The sequence below is a fragment of the Marmota flaviventris genome, chromosome X, assembly GCF_047511675.1.
Source record: "Marmota flaviventris isolate mMarFla1 chromosome X, mMarFla1.hap1, whole genome shotgun sequence".
NCBI lineage: Eukaryota > Metazoa > Chordata > Mammalia > Rodentia > Sciuridae > Marmota > Marmota flaviventris.
Genome location: NC_092518.1, coordinates 94,006,002 through 94,026,299, shown reverse-complemented (window position 1 = coordinate 94,026,299; position 20,298 = coordinate 94,006,002).

Genomic DNA, 20,298 nt, shown 5'->3' with positions numbered 1-20,298 from the left:
CGTCCCCCACCCCCTCTCTTTCAAGATGGGTATGATAGCAGACTCCTTCCTTACTCTATCAGTGGTCAAATGCATCAGACAGAATGTTCTGATCAGTTAAACGTTCATTTGTGAGTCACTTCCTCCTTCACTGTCTTTTACCAAAAGCCTCCTTCCTAAGCTCAACATTTGTATTCTGTCCTCTAAGAATAAGCAGCCCTAAAAAAGCTCTGTTATATGAGGGCGTATGGTGAATGGCAAGATGACTAGGAGCAATAAATCCAAGATACAGACACAAAGAAACACACAGGCAGCTTAAACTTTTCACTCAAAGACCTTTTGAAAGCCATAGTACCAGACTCCAACTTATTTACCATACTAGACTCTGCTAATCTTTGCCAAAGCTCAGCATATACATAAATTAAGGGATATGGCAAGGAACAAGTAGCACAAGATCTCATATTTTTCTTTTTTCTCTCTTTCCCTCCTTTTCCTGAGAACTACATGTCAGAATATCTGCCACTGGCTGGGTGTGCTGGTGCATGCTTGCAATCCCAACAACTCTGGAGGCTGAGGCAGGAGGATCGCAAGTTCAAGGCTATCCCAAGTAACTTAGCTAGACCCTGTCTCAAAATAAAAATAGAAAGGACTGAGGATGCAGCTCAGTGGTACAGCACCTCTGGGTTCAATCTTCTGTGCTGGAGAAAGAGAGAGAGAGAGAGAGAGAGAGAGAGAGAGAGAGAGAGAGAGAGAGAGAGAAAGGAAGAAAAGAAAAGAAAAGAAAAGAAAGAGAGGGAGGGATGGAGAGAAATGATTGATCCAAATGACTCTTCAGATGTAGGGTCACAATGATAATTTATATTTAAGCACTAAATATAAATTATATTATACTAAATATAAATTAAATTTATATTTAAGCACTGGTGGTTAAGGGCATGCCAGTTCCAGAACGCTCAAATTCTGATTCTGTGTCTTAGTATCCTAGAGACTTTGGGGCAACTGCTTAACATGAGAGCCCTTGGTTTTCTCATCTGAGATATGGCATTAATAATAGTGCCTACCTCCTTGTGTTGTTGTAAGGATTATACTAAAAACATAATATATGTCTATGTCTGTATGTGTGTCTTCAAATAGTGTTGTTATTATTATTATTACTACTACTACCAAGATTGAGGACTTTTTAAATCCTTCCCTGTCCTGGTAACTGTCATAAATTCTCTGCATTGCCCTTGGATGTCAATGCTCTGTTTATCATTCCAACAGTATCTTCAACTTCATAGGATTAGACCACACCTATTAAGGTCAGTGAGAATGTTCACAGGGCTTCCGTAAATTCCCTTTGTGGTGGATCTGGGGTCCACTTGGAACCCTAATCCCATAGCAGAACATAAACTCCTGAATCTCCAATGGAATAAGTAAACTATGAAGGCTGAGGGAAATAAAATTGGCAATCCGAAGGCTGCCTAACATACAAAAGACCCCTCCAGGACAGTAGGAAGTAAAAAAGCAGAAACACCTCTTTGGTTTGAGGTATATTCACTTTGCTCCATCTGCCACTCTTGCCCCCCCTCTTGTTTCCCCACCCTTTGTGAAAAACAGCATGTTGGGTCTGCTGACGCAGAAATCTGGCTTGTGGTAACTCTTACTGGGTGGTGACTCACCCGAAGAGCAAAAAATCATTTGCCTCATGGGGGAGGGAAAGGGATTTGTGTGTATGTGTGGGCACACTAGGAGATTGTTGTCCAGGTACACAGTGGCTGCAAAATCAGGACAGAAGATTAAGAGGACGCTCTCCCAAGAAAACTATTCCCTCAGCACTGCCTGGGTGTAAGAGAGGAACTGAGAGGAACAGAACGACCTGCCTTCAAGTTTTGAGTAGGGGGAGTCGCAGAAGGCTTCAGAGCACCAAGATTCAAAAGGTCTTGATTATATCAAACCTAAATCTAGAGGATTTCTACAAAGGAGAGCGAATTGATGAATGAAGCCTGGTGCTTGGTGCTGTCTCTTCCCCTAGCCTCCAGAGACTCTGGGATCTTGGGATGCTCAATACTTCTTCTGAACAACTCTCTACCTGGCTCTCCCTCAGTGTTGCCAAGAATCCCCAAAGTTTATCACAGGAGAATCCATAAATGGGAAGCCTGAGCCATTGCATGGCAGGACCTTAGCCTCTGCTGGGCTGATTACTCTGTGGCCCCCATGCGCTTTCAGTGTCAGGCTGTGAGGAGCTGTGGGCAGGAAGCTAGGCTTTTCCCTCTTTCCCACGAGGCTTGGGTAGGCGCTACTCTCCCCCATTCACCTAAAGTGTTCATTCACCAAGCTCCTTATAAGTACCACTGTGCCCTCTCCCCCATTGTCCCTACCCATAACTTTAATGTTTGGGCCAATTTCAATATAGTTTTTCTCCCTGGAGAAGGCCAGGGATACTTGCTTTGGATCTTCCCCTTATAAAATTTTTCTTGATTTATGCTCTTTCTTAGGCCCCTTCAAAGTGACATAAACTGGTCAAATATGCAAATCCAAGTTTGAGTGTTGCTGACAGATACAAGCTCAGTCTGCTACTTTTCTCAGGTGACTTATACATTTCATTAGGATCCTTCAATTCATAAGCATGAAGTAAAGGGCCAAATAGTAAATATTTTAGGCTTTGCAGGCTGTACAGTCTTTGTTGTTGCAATGATTTAACTCAGCTATTATGGCATGACACCTGCAACAGACAATTCACAAAAAAGTGTAGTGGTTTTGTTTCCATAAAGAAATCAGTATAGGACTGGGGATGTGGCTCAAGCAGTAACGTGCTTACCTGGCATGCACGGGGCACTGGGTTCGATCCTCAGCACCACATAAAAATAAAATAAAGATGTTGTGTCCACCGAAACTAAAAAATAAATATTAAAAACATTTCTCTCTCTCTCTTCTCTCTGTCTCTTAAAAAAATGAAATCAGTATATTATTATGTAACTTTCTGTCTTTTGTGTGTATTGTGTGTGTGTGTGTGTGTGTGTGTGTGGTACTGGGGTTGAACCCAGGGGTACTCTACCACTGAGCCCAATCCCCAATGGTCCTCTTTTATTTTTTATTTTTTTTAATTTTCAGACAGGGTATCACCAAATTGCTCAGACTGACCTACAATTTCTAATTCTCCCACCATACCTTCCCAAGTAACTGGCATTTCAGGCATGTGCCACCATGCTAAGCTTATCATGTAATTTTCACATTACAAAACATCATTATTTTAGCCATGTAAAATGTAGAATCTATTCTTACCTTGAATATGTAAAAACAAATGGCAGGTTGAATTGGCCAACTAATGCCTTATTAAAAGGATTGATTCAAATGGGGGTATCACATGATGTTATAAGTTGAATGAGATGGTGTGAAAGAACTTTTTAGAGTGGGACTGGGGGCAACCTCAGCACCCTCTTCAAATCACACTAGTTAGGTAAACTATTGCATGCTTGTTATTTCATTCAACATATATCATGTGATAACTACTACATGGCAGGCACTGAGTAATACATTCATTAAGAAAATAAAACAAGTATACTCTACACCCTTAGAGTTTAGAGTACAATAGGGGTGGAATAGACAATCAAGAAGTAAATAGCTAGTAAATAAATATATTATTTCAGATTGTGACAGGTGTATAACTTGCACTTGCAGAGACTGACAGGGGAACATAGTGTGATCAGAGAAGGAGGACTTATGTGTGGAGATGCTTTTGTTAAGGAGTCTGGTGAAAGTGTGTCAGGAATGGGGGCAAGTCGGAGGAAGGCATTCATAAGAGTTCTATTATGGACAGGTTATGTTCAAGAAGCTTCTGAAATTTCCAAGTAGATATGTAACCAAGTAGATGTCTAAATGCTAGATGTCATGTGAATCTAACATTTGGAAGGATGTTGGGGTTAGAACTATGAATACAGAAAAAAATCAACATATATATGACAGTTAATGTCATGAGAATAAAAGAGATCACTTAGGGAGAGAGAGAAGGTAGAGAAAAGAAGAAACCCCAGAAACTAGTGCAAGGGCATCCAGATTTTTATATATTGGATGGAAGATTAGCCTTGAAAATAAACCAAAGGGGGACAAAAATATTAGAGAATTAAGAAAAATGTGTCATGTTTCAGAAGCAGAGAGGGGAGACTGTTGGAAGAGAGAGTGATCAACTTGATCACTGCTGGAAGATAAAATTAGATGAGGAAAAAGAAGGACACTGTTGGGTTTGGTAACATGGAGGTATTCAGCGACTTTGGCAAGAGATTTTGGTAGGGTGGTAGGGCTAGACTGGCAATGATTGAGGGATGTAAGACCAATTCCAGAGCTGTCATCAAGATATCTCACTTAGTGGTTTGGTAGTTTCCAAGGCAGCTACTACATTAGGCAGCATGGAGTAGCATGGCCCCAATGGCATAGCATGGCTCCTTCCATTCTTTCAAGGTTAATTTGAAAAAGAATAAGATACTTATTCATTTATTTATTAAGCAGTTTATAAGTGCAAGGTACCCTAAATGCTGGAGATATAGGAGAGGGAAAACCCAACAAAACTCCCTGCTCTATTGGAGCTTACATTCTAGTGACTAGTAAAGTCAAGTAAATATGCAAATATAATCACTGATATAAGGTAACTTGACAAAAGGAAGACACATAAAGTAATTAATTCTAGTATCTGTGACAACAACAACAAACACCTCACATCTCTGTGGTTCACCACAAGAAATTGTGTTTTTTATTCATGTCATAGGCCAGTGCAGGTCAAGCAGCTCTCCTGAGCAGCTGTTGTCCAAGCAATGGCTCAGGATGCGGGCTCTTTCTACCATGTGGATTCACCACCCTATAGACCTCCAATGAATTATCTGTATTCTGTGGGCCAACAAGTAAAGTTGGTACATGGAGTATAACACAACCAGATTTATGGCCAGACTTGAAAGTGATCAGAAGCCAATTTAATGGCAGGAGACCCTGGGAAATGTTATCTTCCTCCTTGCCAGTCAGGAAATGGAGTTAGAGAGAAACTAACCAGTCTCTTCCACACAAGTGTGTGGCCCTATGAAAGTTCAGAGAAGGGTCCTCACTCTTAATGTTTAATGTTTATTTAAGGTGTCAGAAAAAGGTTAGTGGATATCCTGACATCTAAGTTAAGACAATAGGGGTGAGGAAGAATTAACCTGGTGAAGTGGAACTAAGAATATTCCAAGAAGTAGGAATAGCAGGTGCTAATGACCGGAGGTGAGAGACAACATGATATATTTGAGGAACTGAATGGAGTTCAGCATGGCTGGTGCCAAAGCTGAGCAGCCCTGCATGGTTATGCATTCAAATGGAAGAGTCAAGAGCTCCCCCAGGGCAGCCAGTCCCCGATGAAGGCCCTGGGTAGAGGACAGAGGTCTCAAACTCCAAGGTCTTCAGAGCTAAGCAGAGGAGTAGAGAATTGAAAACAGTAGGGAGCAGTGGTGCCTCTAGTGAGGTGGAATGTGTGTGCTGTGCCTAAATACAACACATTCAAATCGAAAACCAAAACCAAACCTAAAGACCACTGTGCAGGACAAGCAAACCACATCTACTGTGGATTCTTGCTGCAGGTCTTAGGTTTGTTTTGTGCTCCCTGTTGGAAGGCTTCAAGTGAGTTCTTATGATCGCCAAGTCTAGGTCAAGAACAGAGAACAGGAAGATTTCAGAAACAAGATTTTGCCTCTAAGTTTCTTGTTGTCAAGGTACTGGTTTGCAAAAGATTTCACACTTGCTTTCTACTTTTTTCAGTGAACTGACTGGTAAGATGTAAATTTTCTTGAACATAGAAATGGGATGGCTTGCTCCTTTCCTTCCTTTCCTCCTTCCCTCCCTTCTTTCTTTCTTTCTTTGGACCCAAGGATTGAACTCAGGGGCACTTAACTACTGAGCCACATCTGCAGCTCTTTTTTTACTTTGAAACAGAGTCTCACTAAGTTGTTTAGGGCCTCCTCGCTGAGTTGTTGAGGTTGGCCTTGAACTCCTGATCCTCTGCCTCAGCCTCCCATTCTGTTGGGATTTCAGGCATGCATGCACCACTGTGCCCAGTGGAATCGGCTTACTTCATTCTGATAACAACAGCAGCAACATTTAAAAAGTCAGGCACTGCTCTAAGTGCTTTATTAACTTATTAAGCCCCATTTTAGATGAAGAAATTGAGAAAATAACCACATAGGGACTTGCCTAAGGTCACCCAGAAAGTGACACAGCTGGGATTGAAACTAAAGCAAACTGCCCCTAGAGTCCATGCTCTTTTTTTTTTTTTTTTTGATTCCATGTTCTTGCAGAAGTCTTCCTCTCAACAAACATTATTCTACACTTCCTTGAAGCAAATATTTACTTGGCTCCAACTAAGGATTCTGGGCTTAATCCTAAAAAAAGTAAGAAAGTGATGAATAAGACAAACCTTTTATCCTCAAGGCACTGTCCATTTATGGCAGGGACATTGGTTGTATCTGGCCCACTGCACATGATACAAGAAAATCAGATTTCAGCATCTATTAATAAAGATTTATTGCAGTACTAACCCACTTATTTGTTTATGTTTGTCTATTGCTGCTTTCAGAATAAGCCAGAGTTGAATAATTTAAACAGGAATGTATGGTTCACAATGCCTGAAGTTTTTACAATTAAGCCCCTCACCAAAATAGTGTGCTGACCCCTTGGTCTACATGATTAGATGGATACGTAAACATAACTTCAATACAATGCGAAGGAAGGCAGTATTGTATTGTTTGAAAAGTATGGACTTTGGCTCAACGGAGGCTAATGGACTTGTTTTTAAATTCCAGCTCTATTTCTACCAGCTGTGTGAATGTTGGGCAAGTTATTTAACTTCTCTGAACCTATTTCCCAGATGACAAGGCTAATAATGCCTTTTTTACATTACCTTCGTAAAGACTAGAGATAATGGATACTTAGTGTTAGCACAAAATACTAAAAAATGATGATACTACCAAGAATAATAATGTTAACAATATGTTTTATTTATTTATTTGCAGTGCTGGGGATTGAACCCTGGGCCTTGCACATGCTAGGCAAGTGCTGTAACACTAAGCCCCAGCCCCAGCTAATGTTAATAATATGTTATGAGAGAAAAGAAAATGTGTAATGTAAATATGGTACATGGATACCTTAAGATATTTAGAGGGTTTATGAAAGCTTCCTGTAGGAGATGACCCTTTGACTTGGCCACAGGTGTCAGGTGGACTTATTTTGAATATATTTTTTTACCTCTAAGCTGTACAACCCTGGGCAAATTACTTTACCTTTTGGAGTTTCATTTTCTTCATATGTAAATAGTGCCAATAATAACAATAATGCTGAGATTTAGAATGTTCTGAAGATTAAATGAAGCAATAAGTATACAATACTAAGGACTTTGTTTGGCACTTGGTAAGTATCCAATGAAAGTCAGACATCATTATTGTGGTTTGTAGCAAGAGAGACCTGGGCTTCGATTTTGGCCCTGAGGAAGTTATTTAATGCCTTTAAGTCTCAGATTCTTTATCTGTAAAATAGGGATAGTAACACTGAGTAGGTTTGTTATCAGTTTTCAATGAAACAATCTACTTAGCCCAATATCTGACCAATAGGTAAGTTCTCAATAAATGGTAGCCATTGATATTTGGTACAATGATGTCAATATTTAGAGCCCAATAAACATTAAATGACCAACTAAATGGTGGGTCCAGAGTATTCATATTCAGTAGTTGAGAGAGGAAAACCCATCAACTTCACCTTTAACATTATAAAATGGGCATGAAGCCATCTTTACCTGAAAAGTTTGATAACATATACATACTGAAACCTTTTCAGAATTTCCTGTTATTTAGTAACTGCTAGCCCTAAGATGATATGTAAATGATGTATAAGTATGGGTAAAAATTACTAAGCAGTATTGGGTAATGGTTCTCCTCGTTACTTTTTCCATCAATAAATAACCCATCATTTGATGAAGCAAGAAGTTTGTTTCCCTAAGAAAATGCCAGAAAGGACATCACTCAGAACTTTAAAAAGCCCTGTTTGGAAAGGCTTTGGTAAATATATATTTAGATAATGATAAACCAAGACCTTAGGCTACACTTACAATCTCCTCCTCTGCTTCTGTGGCTGTAGTTATGCAAGGATATGGAAAAAATGTTCAAAGAGACCAGGGGCCCTGGTCCAACATTTGGACTAATTGAATTTCCTAACCTCACTTCCTTCTGTGGTTCTTTCCCAGCCAGGATAATGGCCTGTATGCAAGACTGACTCTCAGAAAAGTTATGTAGCAGGCTAACTTTGTTTTTGCTTCCTTATAGCCTTCTTTTCTACTCCTTTCTGTTCTGGGTTCCCAGTATTTTCATATGCTTTTCCATGACCCCCAAGTCCTTGCCTGCAGTATCCTGTACAAAGTAGCTTTTCAAGGAATAGAAAGCCCATGCCCTCCCTCTCATCAAAACTGACTTGTCCTGGGGCTGGTGTTGTGGTTCAGTGGTAGAGCACTCACCTAGCATATGTGAAGCACTGGGTTTATCCTCAGCACCACATAAAAAAAATAAATAAATTGGAGGCAGGGGTTGTGGCTCAGTGGTAGAGCGCTTGCCTAGCATGTGTGAGGCCCTGGGTTCAATTCTCAGCACTGCATATAAATAAATAAATAAAATAAAGGTCCATTGACAAGTAAAAAAATTAATAAAATAAATAAAATGAAGGTATTATTGTCCCATAGGTCACTCCTTCACGGCTCTGCTTCTTGGTTCTTAAGGTGGCAATTGATAAAACTAACAGTGTAGCTACTGCCCACTGTCCAAATGCTGGCAGATTAACATGCTCGATTCTTGCCCAAAAGAATAGTCTAGGAGTTCCTCTTTGACTCCTTGCTCAGAGTGCTAGGTTTCCTAGGGTGGGAGTGGACTTGCTGCATGAGACCCATGTACCTACCAACTGGGCATTCTGCCCACAGCAATGAGTTGGCTTGTGGGGTGTGTTGTCCAAAGAAAAGCTCTGCATCATGAATTCAAGTGGAGCAAGCTTGGGATGCCAGTGAAGTGAATAATAATAATATTATTGGAATAATAATAATAATAATAATAACAACCTCCAAGGGATATTGTGATCATTAACTGAAGTAATATAGTTGACTCTCCATAGCTACAAGTTCTGCATTCACAGATTCAACCAGCCATGAATTGAAAATGTAGCTAGGTGTTTGATGGTTGTGACTGTACTGAACATGCAGAGACATTTTTCTTGTTATTATTCCCTAAACAATACAGTATAACAACTCTTTACATTGATTTAGGTATTAAAAGTCATCTAGAAATTATTTAAAATGCATAGAACTGGGCTGGGGTGTAGCTCAGTGTTGGAGTTTAGTGGTAGAGATTGCTTACCCAGTATGTGCAAGGCCCAAGCACTTGAACATCCACAAAATTTAGTATCCACAGCAAGTTCCAAAACCAATCCTGATACTGATAAGAAGGGACAACTATATGTGAAACAATGCCTGGCACCATGTAAGTGTCAATTAAGCATTAGTTGTTAGCTGGGCACAGAGACACATACCCGTAATTCTAGCAACTTGAGAGGCTGAGGCCAGAGGATTGCAGATTCAAAGTCAGCCTCAGCAACTTAGTGAGGCCCTAAAGAACATAGGGAGACCCTGTCTCTAAATAAAGAAATAAAAAAGGGCTGGGGATGTGGCTCAGTGGTTGAGTAGGCCCTGGGTCAAATCCCTTGTACAAAATAAAACAAAACAACTAAAAACATTAGTTGTTGTTGTTATTCTCATCCACTGAAGACTGGTTGGCTAATCAACAAGGATTCTAATCCAATACATATGGTGAGTACAAATGGTTCCTGACATGTGATCCCCTTTTACAGTCCATTAGAGAGTCTCTAGAAAGTGGTGCTCACTAGAAAATTGGTTACTCACTCAAGGACCATATTTGGAGCTCCTCCTGTTTCTTTCTTTGTCCCACCTCCCAGCCTGCCCTGCCTGTCTCTGCTAACCCCCTGTACTATCAACACAAAAAGCCCCAGTGCCTTCTTTTCCCTCAGAAAACCCAGAGGTCATATACTGGCAGCAAATATGCACTGTGGACATGTTTTCTTTGGCTCTTTTGATATTTTTGAAAAATTTCAGTTGGTTGACAACATTTAAAAATCAGGAGATTTCCTGTAAAAATCTGGCAGTTTGGTTTCTTTCTTTTCATTATTTTTAAGTCTTAAGATCCAGAAACACAGGCCCTAATCCCAATTGGCAAAAATCTCTTGCCTCTGAATGGTGGCTGCCCCTTTAAGCCCTAAATTCTCTGGTTTGCCAGTGTCCCCATTAACCTCTCTCTCTCTCTCTCTCTCTCTCTCTCTCTCTCTCTCTCTCTGTCTTCCTCTGTCTCAGTACTAGACCATTTCTCTTTTTTACTGACACCAGAAACAGTCCTCTAGGTCCACCAGAAAGAATCTCAATGACTTATTAATATTGGAGCCCAATTCAGTGACAACAGAAAACAGGTTTGTCTTCCCTGGAGGTCAGACAAGGGGCTCAGTGGACAAACTCAACAGCCTATCTCTACTTTGTGGAGGAAGAAGAAAATGTTCCTTTTACCCTGGGGAAGGTCACTCTTTACAGGAGATGGGCCAAATGACACCTCATAATGCAGAGAGGAAGACATACAAAAAAGCTGAGTGTGTGTGTGTGTGTGTGTGTGTGTGATGCTGAATGTGCACATCCTGCTACAAATTCATCTCTCCTCAGATAAGGCAGTCAGTCTACATATCTCTCTTTATACTAAGCTATCTTTCTCCCCAACAACTAAGCCTTTGTCTATGGAGTTTATAGGGTCAATTATTCAAATACTTTGGGCTTTTTTTTTACACATACACTGATGTCTATTCTCCTGAAAAACAATCTGAATCCTAAAAGCTTGCAGAGTGGGATAGAGAGAATATTGAATGTTAACTTAGCCTGACTTCTCCAGAGGAATAGTTACCCTCTGGGGTGAACCAGTACTACTACAAACCCTTCCCAGTAGTCAGGCCTTGCTGGAATGCTTATTGGAGTGCATAAGCCCTGAAGTGTCTACAGCTTACTCCAAGTTTAAAGAAGAAAACAGTGGATCTGTTCTTCTGAACTTGAGGGTAATGATAATGAATGTGCAGTTTACTATGGGTCAAACTCTGTTAAATTACCTCTTGTTACTATCTCCATTTTTATCAAAGGGGGAAACCAAGACATAAGAGGTCAAGTCACTAGTTTTGAAGCCAAATACTACCCGAGAGGGGATTATAATCAGGCAGTCTGGATTCAGAGTCTGTGTTCCTGAGTACCACACAATGGTTCCCAGTTACAGTCACAAGACTAGCAGCATTGCTGGGCGTGGTGGTACATATCTGTAAACCTCAAGACTTTGCAGACTGATGCAGGAGAATTGCAAGTTTGAAGCCAACCTCAGCAACTTAGCAGAACCCTCAGCAACTTAGGGAGTCTTTGTCTCAAAATAAAAAAATAAATAAATAAACAGGGCTTGGGATGTAGTTCAGTGGCAAAGCACCCCTGGGTTCAATCCCTAAGGGAAAAAAAAACGTCAGCAGCATCAGTAGCACCTAAGAACTCATTAGAAATGCAAATTCTTGGGTTCTAGTCCAGACCACCTGAATTGGAAGCACTGGGAGTGGAGTGTATCAGTTTGTGATCCTGAGGTTAGCGCAAGTTGAGAGCTGGTGGACTAGGAGATAAGGAACCCCAGCATTTGTAATAGAGCCCTGCAGTTTGTCTGCTAGGAAGAGTTTGGTTGGTGGAATGACAATATAGAAGTGGGGGTGGGAATGGGATGCCCCACTTATGCATAAAATTTGTCCTAGTACCCAGAAATTCCATTATTAGTCATTCATTCCTTCGGTCAGTGAAGGCTTCATGATTTAGAAGACATCTTTATTAAAATACAAATGTACTTGGCAAAAGGAATGTCATAAACCACTTTTCAACCACTTTTCAGATATGTGAAAACTAACCAGCCATTTCTGTGTTCCACTTATCTCTTGTCCCAAGGGGATGCACACACCACTGATTCTCCCTAAGGATGGCTGTGTAGACTAGTGAAGTCACAGGGAAAAGAGCAAAGGTTGAGAGGAGGGCACAATCACATAGTTCAACTGTTAGGAGGTACTCAAGGAGTTCCCCTTCTTCATAAACCCCTTTGTCCCACCTGTACCCCCAGCATACAGTTTGAGAGTAAAAAGTGATTTTTTTTTTTGGTTTAATGCATAGTCTGGCCTTGGGGTATTTGTTCTGTTCTGCAAGAGCACTGTTGTATGTCAAGACCAAGGACCCTCATCCATCACTGGCTGGATGGGAACTGACTGCAAGGAAGGCATTCAAATTTTGAGTGTTCTTGGCAAATTCACTCTGTCCTCTCACAGAAGCAGTGGGGAAGATTGGAACCCAGCTAACTACCCAGGTGAATGCAAATGTCATTCTAAGGAAGCCATGCAAATACTTCCACAATCAGCCTTGCAGGAGGTAATCTGAAGGAATATGCAAAAATGAATACTATGCAGCTTGCTCTCAGGAAGTCCAAAACAGATCCCCTTGGTTTCCCTTCACTCTGCCATGCCCCTTACTTCTCAAATTGAACTTCCAACCCCAAAGGTCAGAAAGGCAAAACACAAGACATCCTTTCACAGAGGGGAACCTTAAAGGATACAACAGGAAGCAAACAGCCATCTTCTTGTTACATTTTTCACAGGATTAACAATCACTTGGCTGTTTTTCTCCTACTCCTTAATGACCCAAGCAAGTTCAGCTATTAAGTGATAAATCTTCTGTGTATTCATGACCGGCTGGTTTAATTCTGCAGCCCAAATGGCAACAATCGAGATAATTGAGCTATCTCGGAAGCATTAGGGATGCCAGCTGCTGTGTGAGGCAGAAAACAAACTCAATTGGCAGCAGGAGCCCTGTCCCCGAGAAAGAAATGCTGAAGAAAGAAACAGTGGGATGAAGGATATAAACGTTAGGAAGGGAAAGTGGAAGAAGAAAACAGGGAAAAAAATTTCTGGTTCCTTCTCGTCATTCTTCCACCTCATCTTTTGGCCTGTGTACTGGCAACCAGCTGGAGGCAGCTGGTGGGATTTACTTGAAGTAGCTCATCCAAGGAGATATGAATCAGAAGGATGTCCTTAAACTCCTGTTCATTCAATCACTGTTTACCTCAACCAACATTTGTTTCCTGAAAAGAAACACGAGAAAGGAAAGGAGGAGAAAATTTGCTTGTTGGTGTTTTTTCCCCCACTTCTGTGAATTTTGGGTACTGAATGGTGTTGGTTGGGCAAGCAGATGATATTTGGATAATGGGCTTCTGAGTCGTCATGACTTAGGATGGGCAAAATGTATTGCCTGAGCATCACTCACTTGCTGCAGAAGATTGCACCAAGCCTGGTATCCTGTTTGTAGGCTTTAGGCCTTTAGAGGTATTTCCACTGTATTTTCCTTGACAATAAGTTCCAGCTTACAGGTCCAACAGCTGAGCAAATGGAATCACTCATAATCTCTTCATAAACAGGTCAAGACTTGACTTACCTCTACATGACTGCCTTTAAAGTCACTCTTAACTCCAAACTCTTAAATTCAAACATCCTCTTCTAGCAATATAGCATTTGGCACATAAATTAAATAAACTCAAAATCTTCTCCTTGGCTGAACAGTGTGAATGAGAGTTTGTGTATCAGTGCCAATCTCTGTTCTGAATGAATCATGTTGAAGAGAGTAAGTGGGGAAATATCTACTTGGAACAACTTTTGCTCATCCTGCCTCAATGTCTTCTCTTTCCAAACTATTGTGTACACAGATAATCTTGACAGATTAATCCCTCTTCCATATTCTACCTTTTAAATTTTGAAATAATTTCAGATCCTCAAGAAGTCACAAAAATAGTGCAAAAAATTCTTTGTTCCCATCACCCAGATTCCCCCAATGGTGATATCTTTAGTGAATGATTAAAACCAGGCTTATTGGCTGATTGTAATACAGTGGAGCATAGATGTTGCTCAGATTTTAATAGCAAAAAATGAAATTTTAAAAGATGAGAATGAATTCCTAGTGCCTAAAGCTTCCATTTCAAATGTCAGCCTGCTGTTCAGGTTCCTCTTTGGTCTTGCCCCATGCCATTCAAGCAGCCATAGTTCCTACTGCCCTCTGAAGCACATACACCTCTTTCACTCAGGCTATTTGGCTCATTGTTCAGACTATATTCACCATTAGCTTTAGACCTCTGCCTCAGCTATAATCTCTTTACTCCCCTTTCTCCAAACTGTACACTTTCATCTCAGCTGGTTCATCTTTTTCCTTTTCTGTATAACTTTCCTCAAAGGCTGGGAAGGTGACTCAGTGGCAGAGCACATGCTTCAAATCTGCAAGGCCCTGGGTTCCATCCTCAGCACTGCAAACAAAACAAGTTTCCTCCAATTAGTCCAATCCTCCTTAAACTTTCCTCATTCTGAGGTCATTATGGATGGAAGTTATTTAAGCTAGGCAATATAATTTAGCATATGAGGCTTTTTAAAAACAGCTTATATTTTTTTTTTAAAATGTGTTAAAATACAAGTAAAATAAAATGTGTCATTTTAATCATTTTCAGTGTAAAAAAATCAGTGGCATTAAGTACATTCATATTGTTTCACAATCATATATCTGTAAATTTCTAGATCTTTTTCATCACTATAAGCAGAAACTATGTTCATGAAAGAATGGACTCTCAGTTCCCTCTGTCCAACCCCTGCTAACCACTATTCTATTTTTTATCTGTATGAATTTGGCTATTATAATCCAATATCAGTACCTCATATAACTGAATCATATATGTGTACACTTATTATTATATTTAAAAATTATTTAAAGACTTCTGCTAGATTGAAAACTCTGCAAAGATGCAGTAACCTGCGTAAGTAATAAATATATATTTATTGTAAAACATATAACATATTTACATTTATTACATAAAATACACATATCGTATAATTATATATTGTATTCTATATATAAATATTAAATAATGTATGTAATATATATCATATATTATATGTGGTATATTTTTATATTTATGAATATTTATAATGATGTACTTAATACTTTTGATAGTTGCATATAATGCAATAACATGATTATAATAATTACAGGTATAACAATATAAACATATGATAATATATAAATATATACTAACATTATATATTACATATGCCATGTATAATGTATAACACACATTATACACAATTATGTATGTTATATAATTATATTATATTTTTATATAATATCTATATATTATAAATAAATATATATTTTTCCTTTCTCACACTACCCAGCACAATTCTGGGTGATTAATAGAGTGGATTCTTTTCACTTTGTCAGGAAACCAGCACCCCCCCACACAGCATTTTGTTTTAAAAACCAGGAATGTCTTATAAGACACTTCCCAGACCTTTTGTTGTAGATTTCTCAGCTTTGAGTTTAAAGCACATTCTGGGTGCTGGGCCTGCATCTGCTTGGATCCAGTGAGTTTGCCCTGTGTACACTGTGATATGTATGCTGCTGAAGTTGCCTTGCTTTGGTCCATCTCACCAGGTAGGCTACTTTTTTGATGTTTCCTCATAACCCAAGGCAGTGTCTGCTCCATTAAAAAAAAAAAAAAAGTACTTGAGCAACATTGTCAAGATGTGCTGGGGGTGGGTGCTACATTGTTGTCAAGGAATTTAGTCTGATAACCAGATGAAGCTAGTTAAGAATTGAGCTCCTGCTTTTAGGTAAAACCATAGCCTGCACAGCTACATACCTCAGCTCTTTGATGTTCTCATTGAGAAAAGAAGGAATGATAGTAAGAACCAATATTCATTGTATACTGACATACATGCCATCTATTGCTTCAAGCCCTTGACATATATGACCTATTTTAATCCTCACAGCAATTACATGAGGTAGGTATAATTATTCCCAATTTACAGATGAAGAAATTGAAGCATAGAAGGGGTAAGTAATTTACTCAATTTAGTAAAGAAGGGTTAGGATTTGAATTTGGATAGATTCAGAGTTCTGCACTCTTGGAGTTGTGTGAGGAATAAGAATGCATTAAGTCCTTCAGAGACAGGGCCAGGGGAATGGACCTCATGGATCAATGAACTTTGCTCCTTTCCAAGGCCTAACCCTGGCTGGAAAATTGTTGCTTTAGTCATAGGAGCTGGAGTTACAGACCAAAGGATTTGAGTGCTCCTCTCAGCTGCTGGCAAAACAAAAGCCAAGGCTACTGCCTACTCCAACTCCTATTGCTAATGGGTCATTAAGATTGTGTTCATATGCTAAGGACAGCATGTTTTGGTATAAAAGAGCCCCTGTGAGCTCCTTAGAAGCTAGACTATATAAACTGAGCGTACTGCAAGATTATTACTTAAGGCAGGTCCCTTGAAAGGGCCATTGTGTTTCACATGGCCCCCTACCAACACCCCAGAGGGCCTGTTTATTTTACTGTAGGAAATGCATAATTTTTAGCAATTTCTTTACCTAGCTGTGAGATTAAAGTATGGTCCCTTGGGCACCTGGCCTACTTCATGTATACAGGAAGAGGCCCCCAAGAGGCTGACTCAGTTTTAGAACAATATCTATTCTGCAAGAATACTTCCTGTCACAGAACTTCACTGAGCCCTTGAAGTAATAAACAGCTTTGATTCAGGTGAAAAAGAAAGATCCAGATGAAGTAATGAAAATGAATCACTGGGCTAACAGGAAAGCCTGGTGAGGTTTTATGTCCAGGAATGGAGGATCAGACCAAGAGTAAAGGACATAGGGGAGAATTTCAGAAAAGCAGTGGGAATGTTCTAGGTATCTTTGGGGGACACTAAGGTGAGTGACTTTGTTGAAGTGGTTGATACCTGTTAGGGTGCAGGGCTATATAGGGTTGAAAGTGTAAAGTATTCTTAAGGAAATAAGGCAGTCAGAAGGATGTACATTTGGAATAGTGAAGAAATAGGGTGTCATGACTAGAAATCTTGGCTTAAAGGCTGACTCCAAGACCAGTTTCTATGTGTTGCCTTTGTAAATGGAGGACAATTCACTGGGTGCTGCTCAGGTATCCCTTCCCTCTCCTAGCCTCTACCTCTTTTAAGTGCAAGCTATGAAAGTCATAGGATAAAGAAAAAGAAACTGATAAGAGTAGTTGCACTTCTCAGATATGAGTTCCCTCCACACTATAACAAGGGTCCTGTCAGTTACCCACAATTGGACTTGAAGGTTCCCAAGACTAATGTGACACAGAAAATCTGTTAAATAAATTCAGTCTTTATTAACAAATACAAGCTTCTGCTTCAATTTCATTTCTATCTCTCTTACTTTGGTAAGCTGAATTAGACAACGAAGTGAAAAGAATCCACTCTATTAATCACCCAGAATTGTGGTGGGTAGTGTGAGAAAGGAAAAAAAATATATATATATATAAATAGATATTATATAAAAATATAATTATATAACATACATAATTGTATATAATGTGTGTTATGCATTATTCTTTGTCTTCTCTCTTAGCCTTAAACTCGGATTAGACCAAGAACTGGTCAATCAATGTCTCTTTGTTTCCTTTCCCCTAATCCTGCCCTTGCTCTGCTTAGCTCCCCTGTGCTAAATTTACCACTCATAATGGTGGAAAGAATTCACCAGAGAGAAAGAAAACATCAGCCCTGTTGGTTGTTCTTGTCCTGCCAAAGCCCCACTGACCAGAGATTTTTGTTCTTCATATTATAAACTTGATGCATGTCAGAATGTCCCTCACTACATATAGAGTGTAGTGAGGCTATATGGCCACTCTCTATTACCTATGTATACCCAATTCCTCTCTGGTTAAGGTTCTGGGTTGAACAGAAAGGAGTGTGGCCAAGTGGGAGAACTATTATTCTTTTTGAGGAAGATCAGATTATAAATTGGACTCCTTGTGGCAGGAGATGAGTGGGCATCAGAAAAGTCCTGCCTACACCTTTGTGTAAGTTTTTCTCCAAAATTCCCCAAAATCTCAGCTAGGAGTATCTAATGGGACACACATGAGGGTGCTTGAGCCCTCTTAGAGCTTCCATGAATATCTACCCCTTCTATGTTGCCAATGAATACATGAAGGCAATATTTTATTGATCTCAATGTCAGGCTATATAAAATACCAAAACAAAATTAATTTCTTTCTTTTTTTTTTCTTTTTGCTTTCTTTCTTTCTTTCTTTTTTTGTACTGGGGATTGAACCCAGGGGCACTTAGCCACTGAGCTACATCCCCAGCCTTATTTTGTATTTTATTTAGAGACAGGGTCTCACTCAGTTGCTTAGCACCTCTCTAAATTGCTGAGGCTGGCTTTGAACTTGTGATCCTCCTGTCTTGGCCTCCTGAGTTGCTGGGATTACAGGTGTGCATCATCACATCCACCTCAAAATTAATTTTTTAATCTCAAGCTATGCTCAACTACATTGCCCAGCCAAGCTCCTTGAATAAACTTTCAACAAATAGAGAAAATAGCAATACAGTCAGAGCAGCATTGTCTCTACAAAAGCAGACAATATTGGTTTGGGCAGAAGCATAGTCATTTTCTCTCACTTATTTCCAATGTTGTTTGAGCAAACTGAAGTCTCTCTCCTCCTTCCCAGGGTGATTGTCTGGTTCTGTCGTGTCCCAGCCAAAGGTACCTGGATCTTTTATCCAGAAGCAGTCAGCTGGTGTGTCTTTGCTTAGAAAGGCCTGGTCCATTCAACCCTCCAGCCTTGGGTGATTCTCCTCTGATATGTCTCCTATTGAGAAGTCTTCTCTTGTCCCTCATTAATTCTAGATGATTTGCTGATCCTAAAGTGTTATGTACTCATGTAGACATGTGGAAGTTACACAAAAGGATTAAGAGGCAGAACCAACCATCACCCAGGCATGATCTCCCCACCCAGCAGTGACCGATATAAACACAAGAGTGCATTTCTCTCTAAGTTTTTATTGCTGAAGAATTTCTTGACATGCTTAATATACACTACCTCAGAAATTACCTGCTTTCCCCCCATAAGTAGCATTTTTCTATGCCCTTAAGCATTTTTGTTACCATAACTTAAATAGAAGCTTCATATTCCATATTATGTATGCAATGACATTTATGTAACTTTTAGGACACATAGTACCACAAAACCAGCCCTTTTACAGAACTTAAGTGCTTTATGTTAAAGTAATGACATTTGACATTGTGTGAGGGCTTCTGGTATGCCAAATACTCTACTAAGTGCTGCTAATTTGTTAATTCATTTAATCTCACACAACTCTAAGAGGTGTTATTATTATTATTATTTCCCTCTCTATGTGGGAGAGGGAAATTGGGACCCAGGGGAGATTAGTGATTTACTCAGAGGAACACAGCTTTGAATCTTGCCATTGTAGCTATAGAGCCCATGCTCTTAACAACTATTAAGTGGTCAGTACCAGAATTAAATGTAATGAAGTCAGTTTGCAATGTTACATACAATATGCAATAACATTTTATAGTCAAGGGCAGTATCCTCAGGATCCAATATACATTGTATCATTCGTTTGTAATCTAGACTCATAATACTGTTTATCAGTCATAACAACACAACTTTTCCAATCCTTTCAGAGAATTTATGAGGAAGAGGATAGACAGAAGAAAGGAGGTTCTCTTTATCTGCTAATAAACTGAAAACTTAATTAGGAGAGAAATCTCCCATGATTAGAGTAATTATGATATTACCATAAAATCTGGAGAAATTTACCATTTGTATAGTTAACCTCTCTTTCCTCAGAGTAGCATTTTAAACATTCCTCTCTCCCAATCAAATGCAGACAATTGCACTTCCAGGACCCAGAAGGCTCCTTAGCTCCCTTTCTTTTATCTTCTTTATCTTAAAAGCTTTCCCATTTCCCCATGCAGATTGTCTGCGGTTCAGCCCCTTCCTTCTCTGGTCCTTGCATTCCCATCACTGAAGTACTGATGTGGGTATGGGCTTTGGTCAAAGTCAAAGCCTCCATTCTCTCTTGTGAGCAGAGCTCCCCACAATAACAACAATCAACTTGCCTAGCAAAATTCATGCCGGTGCATTCCCAGAAGTTCTGATCCCTTGGGTATCTCTCTCCATTTCTCCAACCCTGACAGGATTCCAGGGTGAGCTCTATGCTATTCTGCAGTTGCCTCTTCACAGGCCTCCTCCTAAGTTCTTTCAGCTTTGTCTGGATATCTTCTAAAAGAGAAGCCCCCTCAAATGAAGTCTGCAAAGAAGCCATTACTGAGCAGGGCGGCCCAGTCTGTGTCCCCTCAGACCAAGG